General features: G+C 25.8%; 1 pseudogene; it reads left to right on the plus strand.

Annotated features, from left to right (window-relative positions):
- Positions 1 to 905: 905 nt before the first annotated feature.
- Positions 906 to 10,165, plus strand: LOC145841144 (serine/threonine/tyrosine-interacting-like protein 1; annotated as a pseudogene).
- Positions 10,166 to 10,574: the final 409 nt, after the last annotated feature.

A 10,574-nucleotide genomic window follows, 5' to 3' on the forward strand; every position in this document is an offset into this window, starting at 1 on the left:
GTTGATAATTAGTTTTATAAAATTTTAAATCACATTTTCATTTAGAATTTACACAGTTTAAATTGACTAAATATATATTTCTTTATGTATTTTTTTATATATTTAATAAAGTTTTATGGTAAAAGTTCCTTAATTTTAAGAAAAACCTTATTGTGAAAAACAAAAAAAAAAGTATGACCATTTACCATTAGAAAAAAACTAACTGTTTTTAATTGAACAAAAATTACAAAAAAAGAATTGTTCGTTATTAAGTTAAGAACAGCTTAAAAAAGTTTAAGAACGATTTGTTGAAAAATATTAAAAAAAGGAATCAAAGATTTAATAAAGAGTGTCAATTATTACTACTTTTAGCTAGGTCCTTTAATAACAAACTTATAAGTCTCTCACCTTGTGTACTACAATTTCAAAGCCTTATTTGAATTTTATAAAACAGTAAAAAAAGAAACAACTACTATCCTCACTAAAGATATTTGAATTAAGACTAACCTGAATAATGAGTGTTTTAACCCCATATAGACTTTGCTGTAATGAAAACTGTAACTATAACTTATTAGCTACATAAGTTTAGCTTTTGCGTTAAGACTTATTATATAATTATAATAGCTAAATGTTAAAAAGGTTATTTATAGTTATCTTTAAACACTTATTAAATTTTGTAGCATGTAGGAATTAAGCATAAAATAGTTCATTTGTAATTAAGCTTAATTAGTTTTTCAGTTTTTTTTTAGTATACTTTTACTAAGACTCAATATGTTACAAAAATAGAATATTTTAGTAAAAAGTGTTGTCTTTTTCTTTTGATATATATTTACACTGTACAATTCTTTTTACTACATTCATTTAAAGGTATATCTTATTGTTTTCTAGATATTTTTCATAAGTAAAGTTAAAAAAACAACAAAAGAATGTCAAACAGTGTAATGGTAGAACCGACAACTTTGTTTAATATAATCAACCAGGAAAATGTATAGCCAAATATCAGTGACCCTAATTATTTGTTGTTAGTTGGTATGTTCTTGTTTATTTACAACATTAGTTAGACTGTACATACTTGTATATGATTTTTTTTTACAATATTCATTTAAATAATCATATGCCAAAGTTATTTATTTATATTCAATCCATATACCTTTTTAAAACTAAAAAAACAGTATTTTGCTTGCAAATATTCCTTCAGTAAACTATTTAAGCATAAATAAACACTTACGTTTTACAATTCTTTTTGAGTTATTTACACATAGAGGCCATTAACCATTTTACTTATTTATACATAAACCCTGATGGCAAAATTACTCTATAATTATCTCACACCGAGCCAGTATTGAATCATCTAGTGGTTTAAATTTTTTCCATAAAACTTTCTTATAATTTTGTTGCTTTTCTGTCACTTGGATGAAAATATTTTTACAACTGTTTATTATAAATGAACTATCATATAAATAAATTTTACACTTAGCTTATAATTTTAGACACCTAAACAGATATAGTATATTTGTCATAAATAGATTTTTATATTCTATATATTTTATGTTTTAACCTGAAATTACCTCACACAGTCATTTTATTTTATACATATATGAATTTAATCCATAAACCAAACAAATTCTCAACATACTTTAAACTAGTGATGTACCGGACCCACAATTTCGGGTCCGGCCGGACCCGGATCCGGACTTTTTTTTCAAGTTAGAGTCCGGCCGGAACCAGACCCGGACTTTTTTTTCAAATTAGAATCCGGCCGGAACCGGATCCGGACTTTTTTTTCAAACTAGAGTCCGGCCGGATCCGGATATCAGACAAAAATGGCAATATCCGGCCGGACCCGGACCCGGATAGTGAGTCCGGTACATCACTAGTATAAACTAGCCTGAGTCAGAATAAGGTTTTTTAAAACTGAAAAAAAAAAAGAACTTTAATCTAATAATAAGTAGAAAAGCTAGCCAAAATGTTTACAAATTTAGGTTTTATTTACGATTAAAAATCTGAAATTAAGTTCTTGAACCAAATACACTAGAAAATTACAAAATATTGAAAACTAGCGTGAGCTTTTATAAAAAACTAAACTAGCCTGAGGCAGTCCAAGATTTTCTAACATTCCCAAAATTTTTCAAACTTGCAGGGTTGCCACTGTTTAAGTCAATAAAACTAGCTAGAGTGAGTATAAACAAGCCTGAGTCAGAATGAGATTTTCAAAAACTGAAAAAAATACTTTAATCTAATAATCAGTAGAACAGCTAGCAAAGGTTGACAATTTGGTAGTAAAGTTGTGGACTGATTGTGGTACACTTAACTTATTAGTACTACCCATCATAATTAAATCCTACCTTATTTATTTAATATCTAACAAATACTAAATTCTAACTGAGACTACTTTCTATAATCAGACACGACAGTTTTGAGTGATGAATCTTTTATATAAAACACAACAAGAAATACTAGCTTATACAAAATTATTAATTACTTTGGTAACACTTTAAAAACTAGAAGCTATTTAAATCTATATCAAAAGACTTAAAACAATAAACTAAAAATTAAATAAAACTTTTAGTAAACAAGAAACTGTAAAATTTTTAATAAACTATTAACCTATAAACCTGTCTTAAATATTAAAACAATTAAACACCAGTTGAAATATTCACTTATCACAAAACTTCACAAAAAAGTTCAAGATATTTTGTTGCTTCAAGCTGCACACCAAACTAACTAACTGCTTACATATAAACTGCCTGTCATGTTCTGATGTTTTGTTGCATCAGTATTTAGTTTGAAACATTTTATCATATGATTCTTATTGGCTTGTACATTCAACCGTATTATCTTTAAATATTCTCTGAGCTTAACTTTAAACAATAAATAATGCAAGTATTCATTCTAAAGTTTTCAATTTTACAACAAATGTAAAGAGCTGCATTTCTAAAAAGTTTATTTTATAGTTTAAATGTAAACAAATGTAAATTAGTCACGTGTACAAAATTGAGCCAATCACGGTAGGTGTTTAATTTTAACTGACAAACATGACTCTTATTAATTTACACAGGGTTTGTTTTTGAAAGAATACTTTTCAGTATGCATTTTTCTACTAACTAGATCCGGATCCGGACTTTTTTTTCAAATTAGAATCCGGCCGGAACCGGATCCGGACTTTTTTTTCAAATTAGAGTCCGGCCGGATCCGGATATCAGACAAAAATGGAATTATCCTGCCGGACCCGGACCCGGATAGTGAGTCCGGTACATCACTACTTTAAACCCATTGCTTACATAGATTTGTTACAATAAATCATTTTTCCAAACATTTTCAATTTAAAGGGTTTTAAAACTTTTTAACATTATTAATTCTAAACAAAATTTTATTCCATATGTCAAGTTCATTTCAACTTTGTATTTACGTACACATATTTCTTATTATTTGATTTTAAACATCTTTATAATGATTTTTCAATTTCTTGTATATATCCACAGTGAAATAAAAACAAAAAGCAAATGAGTAACCTAAATTCATATGTTCTTAGGTGTAAATGGTATATGAATGTTTTTTAATGCTTTTACACCTAAGACCAATATAGTTATATAATAAAAAGTTATAAGTGTAAATCATCAGATTCACAGACTAACTTGTCAACTACTTGCTACAAACTAACGATGAAAAATTGAGTTATAAGAGTTTTATCTTATTAACAGGTTAAAGTAGTATAATTAAAAATAAATATGCCTTTCAATATTTTTGCTCTCTGTTTTTTTAGCAAAATAACTCCATGTGAAAAATAGTAAACAATAAATTATTCCAACAACTAACAGACACACTGAATTATGGTGATGTATATACATAGGGTTTTAACTAATACAATTGTTTATTTGTTTAGATCATGTATTCATATGTTGTATGATATATGAATATAGCAGGGTTGCCAAAAAACCTGTAAATCGTGCAAAAAAAACTTGAAATTTGACAATTTAGGCTTAAAGAACATATAAAAATCTGAAGTTTGAATTATTTTGAAAAAAAAAAACTGGAATTTTAAGAAAAATCATAAAAAAAAAACCAGGAATTTCAAAAGACAAAACCTGAAAAAACTGGAATTTTAAATAAATTTTACATGTTAAATAGTAACATTTTAGTTTGACACCCAAATCTATGTTATAGATAAAAAATTTAGTCATCATCAATTTTTTTTTATATTAAAAAAACTTTAAAGAAGCTATACAGTATCTTTTAATCGTTTAATCTATCTTAACTTAGTTTTTACCTTAAACTTAATTTTAAACTAAAAATAGACCAAAAAACGTGTAATTTTGAAAACTTAATATGAATTTTTTAAAACCTTGAGAAAAATTGCCAGAAACATTTGCCAACCCTGATATAGGGATTTTACAAATACAAATTGTTATTTTTTTAATTGATATATTTATATGTCATATTAATTTATTTTTTTAAGCAGTCTACTAACTAAATATTTCAAATTTGTTTATCACTTGAAAAACAACTTTATTAGTTTGGATAGCCTTTGTTAAATAAAAATAAAATTGAATGAGTAACCTAAAATCATTCATCAAAATTGCAAATAATATTAAATGGATTATGATGTATGTACATTGTTTAAATTAATACAACAGTTTATTTATTTAATTCTATGGTCATATGTCGTAAAACATTTAATTTATTTTTAAACTGTCTACTTTTTAAGTATTTTTTAAGTTCACTTATTACCTAAAAAAGAAACTTTGTTAGTTCTGAAAATATTTGTGAAATAAAAGTAAAAAGTGAATGAGTAACATAAATACATTTATTTTTAGTTGCAAATGGTGTATAAATATTTTTAATACTTTTATACACTTTATATATAATATGTCAAGTTCAATACAATTTTGGGGATTTGCTTACAGGTATTTATTACTATCTAATTATTAACATTTATATACATATCTTTCAACTTCTTGTATCCACAGACGCGCGCACAGATGTTGAGTACGATGAAAGACACATTGTTCTTGCCAGGAGATCGAGAAGACCAGATCTTGGTCACTTCTTCATCCCTTACGATTCACAACTTGAATGCAAGACCCACGTGGTTGTCTACGATGGTAACTGCAAATCAACACAGTGTGAAACTGGTATGTTGGTTTCTTCTTTTAATCTTTTTTATGTATTTTTAAAAGTTCTCAGGATAACTCAGGCTAGCACAAGTTAGTTTGAAATCAAAATAAAACTCAGGGTGAGTCAGGCCAGTTTATTTTTGTAAAAAACTAAGGATATTTATAAAAATGTAAAAATCTCAGTCCAGTTTGTTACAAGATCTTGAATGTGATTTAGTTATTCTGGTATCAATATTTTGATATTTTATTACCAATTTCGTTTGAAAACTAGATTTTTATTGATTTTGAAATGTTTATTTGTTTACTTTAAATTTTTTATTAAACATATTTTTATGTCGTCAATTTACTTTGGTGCTTCACTAGTGTGTAACTGGTTTGTTCATTATTTGTTTTTGTTTCAACTAAAAATTTATAAAGTTTTAAAAAAAGTTGTTTATTCTTGTTTTAGTAGTTTGTAATTGTTTATATGCTTTTTTCCTTTCAGAAAAATCAAAACTGCAAATTAGATCTGTTTGAAATTTATCTTTTGATTGCTTTAATCTTATCATCTGTTTAAAAACAACACTTCGATTACTTACATGATTGACTTAAAACAAATTACAATGGACTATAAAAACACACATTATTGTATTTGTGAATCCACTCAACTATAAACCATTTATTTATAGTTGTTTATGAAGCCTACTTTATGTAAGTTATGATAGTCACAAAAAATCAGCTCAACTTTAGAATAATTGGTTACATTGTTTTATTTTTGATAGTGTATCTTTTTAGGTTATGTGGAGTTGATGATTTTAGTTATGTCTATCACTATGATATGGTGATGAAAATGCAATTAAAACCCAGAATTTTTCTTGAAAATGAACTAAATATTTCAATGACTCAGATGTTTTTGAAAATATTCTTTTAATTTTGTACCTTTTTAAAAACTTTATCATAATACTTTACTTTGAGTTCTCAAGAAAGAACCATCGTTTCTGATGAGTAATTAGAAATACTGTTTTCTATTAAATGTAAATAACTAAATGAAAGCACAGTTAAAACTATACTAAAATAAGTTTATATGATGTACAAATGTCAACAGATCCAGCGTATGTGTTAGCAAATTTATTTGCTGAAGAGGGGAGTAAAAACCCAGTGAAAATATTAAGAGGGGGATATGAGCATTTCTCTGCGCTATACCCTTTTCTCAGAACGCAAAAAATTATCTACATGCCAAGAGTTTGTTGTTTGATTTTTCTATAATCTTAGCAGTGCACATAAAAGTGAATTTGTTCAAAATAAGAACAAATATTATTTTATTCTAAAAAATGTTTTAGACTAATAATGTATTAATTTTTTTGCTTGCATTCTATCAGAATATGTTATCTTATTAAGTTATAAAACTATATGTTGTTCTACTTGATCCAAATGTTGGATCTGGTCAAGCTCAACCTAAAAAAAAGTTCGGCCTGATCTGGATCTTTAATCTAAACAGAGATCCGAATAGAATCTTTTTTTAAGTTTAAATCCTGCTGAATCAGTTTTAAATCTATTTGAAAAATCAAAACCTAGTTGGATCTGGGTCACAGTGGTCAGATCCTGCATTTACATCCGGTAGAACATTATAATAAGTTATATTGATTGTAATATACTTGATTTTTAATATTTTGCGTAATTTATATCAAACTTATAAATCTGGTTTTTGTGCATTTCTCTTTGATAAATAACCAGCTTTGATTGTATTATTATTTTTAGAGTTTATTAAGTATCAACAAATTGTTTAAAAAATATACTGAAATAAGCTGATTTAAAAAGTTTTCAATTAACATACAATTTCATACACAGGAGTTAGACAAGTTTCAAACGTACCCATGTGAAATAATACAAGGAATGCTTTATGTGGGTTCAAATCAGCATGTTACAAATGATACTATATTCAAACATCTAAACATTGATGCTAATCTACATCTTACTACTAATACTGAACTGTATGAGTTAGTTTGTTGTTATAATGCTACAAATGATACTATGTTCAAACATCTAAATTTAGTTTTAGATGTTAATCTACATTTTACTAATAATACTAAACTGTATGAGTTAGTTTGTTATTTCTTTACTAATAATTCTTAAAACTTATGAATATTGATGCTAATTTACATCCTACAATAAATGTTCAACTTTTTGAGTCAGTTTTTTTTGTTATAAATTACCATGTTGGCTTAAAATATATTAAGTTGGTTTAATAATTTTTTAAATATATATAATTTTCTGTTTATTTATTTATATATGTTAGACAAAAAATTTTAAATTAACTCTTTTAATCCAAGCAAGTAGTGTTAGTTTATTTACTTTACACCACAGATTCCCAAACTCATTCTCTAAATCACCCTATTTACACAGTTATTTACCCATTTATTTTTTTACCACTAAACTATTTATTGCTCCCTTATAGCAAAATATACACTTTAAAGTATGATTAAGCAGGAAACCAATCTGCTATAAACTTTTCAAAGTATATATTTTATTTATTTAAGTATCCATCAAATTTTGAAAACAAGTTTCAATTTATGTGCTTATGTTAACTTAGTTTAGAGCAGAGTCTTTCAAAGTGGGTCAACTTACCATGAGCAGTAAATGGGCCACAGGGAGGCTAACTTGTAACACAAGATATTATGAAGTTTATGATGAAGACCAAAATAGTCTTGTTTTTAATGGTAGATTGTTGAGCAGTCTTGTTGGAAGGGGCCCTTGATTTTTCAACTTCTCTAAAGGGTGCCTTTTGAAAAATAAGTTTGTAATTTAAGGCCATAACTTGTAACTTACACTAGATTTTCCGGAGTTTATGATGAAGAGCAAAAAAGTCTTGTTTTTAATGGTAGATTGTTGAGCAGTCTTGTTGGAAGGGGCCATTGATTTTCAACTTCTCTAAATGGTGCCTTTTGAAAAATAAGTTTGTAATTTAAGGCCATAACTTGTAATTTACACTATATTTTCTGGAGTTTATGATGAAGAGCAAAAACAAAAGTCTTAGGTGTTTTTAATTGTAGTTTTTTGAGTAATTTTGTTGAAAGGGCCAAAACTTTTTTAGGTTCTTTAAAAAGGGCCATTTGAAAAATAAGTTTGAGAAACCCTGGTTTTGAAAAAGGAAGGAAACGTACAGGCAACGTGTGTTTTAGCTGGAAAAAAATGTTAGAATCAATCTAGCTTTTTATAATGAATGCTTTGAAAGTTTTGAACTCCATTACACAGTAGTGCTTATCAAATGATTATTAAAACGTAGTATTCTTTCTGAAGAGTTTTTATTTTTAGTTGATATAGTATATTTACTAGAATTAAAAACCCCAAAAAAAATTACATCAAGTCTGACCCGCAAATGCATACAAGTCCACCCCTAGTTAAGAATTAACGTGTTTATTGAATTAAATACTGAAATAATTATAAATGTTTGTTAGTTATGTTGTATACTATAATACATATTACTAATTGAGAATTTAATTTAGTGTAAATACTCAATAATATTTTTAATTTGCGTTTAATTTAAAATTAGTTTTGCCAAACTATATGAAATTTATAAAAATATTGTAAATTAAACACCCGTATAGATTTTATATGTTTTAATTAAAAAAATAGAGTAATATAGATTTATGAAACATACTTTTGTTTAGCACAGACACTAATTTTATTATACCTTAATAAATTTAAATGAAATTTATTGTCGTATGTTGTTTTAAATTTAGGTTAGATAAGTTCCTAGGGAGCTAAAAATTAGTTCCTAAAAAACAGCGTTTATAAACAGAAATGAAATATCAAACAAATGTGAAAATAGCAAACTGATCAATATAGCAGATGATAAAGATGCAAATTTAATTGAACATTCTAAAGAAATCAACGACTTCATTTGTTAGTTCTTTTTTTTTGTACAAAAACTTACTTTGATACCTTTTTTATTTGTTTTTTTGTAATAAAATTATTAAGTTAGTATAAGATTAAATAATAAGTTTTGTAAAAACGATATTATAAGAAAATATTAATTTTAGAAAGTATGAAAACAATGGTAAAAAATAAACTTTGTTAAAAAGGCACATAGTCTAGAATTACATTTTTGTATAGTATTTTTTTACATTATTGATAAAATAACTACTTAAAAGGGTCTTTTTGTTATAAATTGTTGAGTTTAGTATAAATATGTTCTTACTCATTGAAAATAAGTGTTATATATCAACCGTTTTTACTTTTATACATTGAACTACAAATTAAATTAAACAATTACTAAATTTTTAACAAATTTTCAAAAATAAATGCATTTTTATAAAAATAAAATATTCTATAACTTTTAAGTACTCAACTTTTTTTTTTCCTAGCCATCAATAGAAAACAAGGTAGAACAGTACTAATATCTTCAGATAATGGAAAAAGTAGAAATATAACAGCTTGCCTGTTATATATAATGAAGTACTATAGTTGGACTTTTAAAGTTAGTTTTTTTTATTACTCACTGTGTGTAACATAAAAACATCAATAATCAATATAAATTTATACCCTTAATTCAGTGCTGATTTTTATACAAATGTAGTAGCTGTTTCCAAATTTAATTTGTTTTTTATATGTCTGATAACAACTTTACTATTGTTTTTGCTTGGTTTTATAAAACAATTAAAGTCTTAATTTAAAAAGATTGAAAATAATAAATTATTTGAATAAAACTAGTTTATAGATTCCCAGCTCTTTCAGACATAAGTTTTTTAAGTCGAATTATTTTTTATTTTGAGATGCTAGCCATTCTTTTAATTTAAAGTGTGTACAAGTAAAACTGTTTACAAAAATTATACTTGAATGAATTAGTTGTTTAGCTTCTATTTATATAACTTTAGACTTGAATAAATCAAGTAAAATACACTTATAGCATAAGTCTAAGATTATATCTGGAATATTTTTTGACATCATAATATAATTTCTAGCAAGCATGGAGTCATATGAAGCAATGCAAGGAAAATTTCCGGCCAAACAGAAATTTTGTCGGTCAACTATCAAACTATGAACAGGAAATTCTTGGTGAAAAAATAACTGATTTTTCTGACCCTAACTATTAGTTATGATGTATTTTGAAAAATTGAAACCTATTAAACAACAATGTTCGAGTTTTAGTTAGAAATATTAAATTTCCATATAATATACCTGGTTTTTAATAAGTTATTTAATTGCAGTATCTGAACTTAACTATTTTTTTTTATACAAATATACGATTTCAGCTTTTTACGTTTGTTTGAACTAATATTATTATTTTAAATTGAAATGTTTATGTTAAAGTTTTGTCATTTTAATTTACATACTGTTAGCATGAGATTGGAAAAAATTCTATAATTTTTTTTTTAAGTTGTATGCACAAGTTAAAATTTATTCTGTTTATAAATTTAGCCGTAAGATCTCAATTACTTATGGTATTGTATGGTTTTAAGCTATTTCATTAAACTTTTGTTTTCGTACATATCTATAGAACAA

The sequence above is a fragment of the Thalia democratica genome, chromosome 7 (assembly GCF_965202585.1).
Source record: "Thalia democratica chromosome 7, ktThaDemo2.hap1.1, whole genome shotgun sequence".
Taxonomy (NCBI): Eukaryota; Metazoa; Chordata; class Thaliacea; order Salpida; family Salpidae; genus Thalia; species Thalia democratica.